Raw genomic sequence first — 3154 nt, forward strand, 5'->3', positions numbered from 1 at the left:
TCAATTTATACGCCCAATTAAAGCTCATAATGAAAATCATTCCCTGTAATTTTCAATGTCAGTTCCTGATGAGAGGCAGTCTGAGACATCTTTCTCTGGTTTCTTTCATTTGGACCACATACAGTCAAAAACAAATCCGATGCTGCAGTAGATCACATGTCCTACGGTGCGAGTGTCAACACATTCTGGAAAATTAAACCTCTTTGTGAGTTTTCAAGCTGGACTCTGCCAGAGTTCTTAGAAACTCCAGATGCTCCCCGAATAACGCTGGAAGGCCGATAAGGACTCGGCTTTCAGCAGATGTCTTGTGCCTGGATTCAGTGATTTAGTAGCTGTGAATGACGAAACAGTGTTCCAGTGTCTCAGAGCCGGACTGGATTTAATCATTATGGAGGCAGCTGCAGATCTGGGTGACGTCATGACAGCGGATGGGAACCAGAATGACATGTGAAATTACTTTTCAGATTTTGGTGTCCTTTGATATTTTATGCATTTGGACATATTTTCAAAGTATGATCAACCAAACTGGAATGTAGAGTTTGTGCACGAAGAAGAATGTCTGTGTTAAATTCAATCTGACAGTTTTGGCGACATTCCTCTCGAAACCACCTAAACTAAACCAAAAGAAAAAGACTCTAAGAGAAGTCCAGATGTTATCAGAGTTAGTGTGGCTTATCTTTAAATGTGCGTGAATGCTTGTACCGTATGTTGCTCCAATTCATTTAAGAGATGTTGAGATCTTGAACTAAAGAAATCAAACATTTGGATCAGCAAGTAAAGACTGATAAATGTCAAAGGATTACAAGCATTAGGCTTAATCCTCTTGGCTAAAATGTTTGCTGTACATTTATGGAGTGATTTTAACACAAAGCTCTTAAAGTCAACCTAAAAGAGAGTTCTCGACAAAAGAAAGTCAGAATAAAATATGTATCACAATTCTTCCTCAATATCCCAAACAGCTACACTGATGTTTTTTTCCACACAAATGTTAGCAGAAGAAAAAACTTTAAAAACCACATAACTGACGAGGACGTATCCTCTGGGGAACAGATAAAGCTGTTCCCTACTTTTTAGCAATAAAGTAAACAAACATCAGCAGTTTAACTTGACAAATAACAAAACTTAACCTGCTATTAGTATGACTTGAAAACAAGTTATTAAAAAAGTTGTAAAAATAAATCCTCTGGGGAACATGAAATTTAAAAATCCCAGGCAATGCCTCAAAAGCATATGAAGCTTTTAACTTTACATCAACAAATGCAACCGAATGCTAAAAGAGTAACATGAGTTATTAGGAAGTTACATCTGTGGAGCCTGATCAGAATAGATGAAATTTTAACTAGCCCCAAACAGCACATGTCACTCTTCTTGTTAATCTTTCTTCAGTGGCCTCCAGTGGCAGCTCGAATCACATTCAAAGCTCGACTTCTGGCTTACAAAACATCGCCAAGAACGGCTCCTGCCTACCCGGGGTCCCTCATCCAGGTCTTCACTCCTTCTCGCCCACTACACTTTGCTTGTGAAAGACGCCTGATGCTCCCAGCCCAGCGCGGCTCCAAATCTCTAGCCAGACTCTTCTCCTCTGTTGTGCCCAAATGGTGGAATAAATTCCCTAACTCTTTACGATCCACAGAGTCCCTTTCTACTTTAAGAGATGTCTGAAGACTCATCTGTTCAGGGAACGCTTAAGCACTTAAGGTAACCCTTCTTTTCTTTGTCCTCGGGGGTAGAATGGGTCAGAAGGTCTCAGACCCAGTTCTTAGTGAGTTTTCAGCACTAATTACTGAATGTTGTCGAAGGCTGAAGTATATTGTTGCAGCAGTTAGTTGTGTTTTTTTTTTCTTGCTTTTGGTATATGCTGCTTTGGATAAACGAGTCTGCAGAATAAAACCCTAGAACTGTAAAATCTGACATAGGCTTATCCTCTGGACAGCAAGAATATCAGAAACTTTTTTGGCTTTAGTCTTCCCAATACATGTTGAGATAATTACCTTGAAAAATAAGAAAACTTTGATCTGATATCAGCATGAGAGGAAAAGTTAACAGATTAACTGAGTCATAAAAATATGCAGACAAACTCACATCTCACAGACAGGAACAGACGCTGGACCAACTTATAATAATTACAAACTTTGGCCTGATTTAGTTAGAGGGGAAAAGCCAAGGGATTAACAGTCTTGAAAATATATCCCCCTGGGGACCATGAACACCAGCACTAAAAGTCCAATACAGCAATATGTCGATGACATTTTAATATCAAAAAAATTAAAGAAAAAGAAGTGTAAAGGCCAGAGAGATCACCACAGCCATCATGATTCAGGAACATAAATCTTTAAGAAAGTCTGGCCATCCAATAATAGTTAAAAAATGAATTGTTTGAGGGCCATAAATCGTTTGTGGGATACGAATTAGAACGTGATTGGATCATTAAATTCACGGCTACAAGTATTAATCTAATGGTGGCGCTACATGAAAAGTAAGGTCCCCCTCAATCATTGAGGTAACTCCTCTGGGGAGTATGAAATACTGTGCCACAACTGAACTCAAGATCTGCACTGAAGTGCTGAAGCAGCTGTCATTCCTTCAGCCTCGAGCTCACAGCACTTCAAACGCCATAAATCATCGGAGTGTTTGTGTTCACTAATAATTTAATCAGGGTCGCACTGAAAGTAGAACCCTGTGAAAACACCATCTGAGCGTTAAAAGGAGTCAACGTGGAGATTGTTGCGGTTGGTCTGGAGGAGGAGGTGTCTGACAGCACACATGACTGACACAAACAGTGAGGGAGTTGGACAGATGAGAGCCACAGGCGCTGGGAGTGGGGTTGGGGGGTGTCTGAGGGTCAACACATCGCCTGTGCTTTGAGTGTGGCCCGGCAGCTGTATGCATAGGGGAGCCTTGGCCTCCTGCTCTGCATGTCAGGGGCCGTGATTAATGACCTGCAGGCCTTGCTCTTTACCCCCCCTTCCCTTCCCTTCCACAGAAGTCAGTGCAGCCTCCGCTCATTTAGCTAATGGATGCTGAGACACACAGGCAGGACATCTGAGTGCTCATACAAGCGAAATAAAGCAATTTCCTTCTTACAAAACAACACTTTTCCAGCCTCTGTGTAATTCCAGGGCGGCAGCTATGATTTCCAAGATTACAGTGTGCA

This window comes from Halichoeres trimaculatus, unplaced genomic scaffold, assembly GCF_033239565.1.
Source record: "Halichoeres trimaculatus isolate MK-OKI-2021-1 unplaced genomic scaffold, fHalTri1.1 fHalTri1_scaffold_16, whole genome shotgun sequence".
NCBI lineage: Eukaryota > Metazoa > Chordata > Actinopteri > Labriformes > Labridae > Halichoeres > Halichoeres trimaculatus.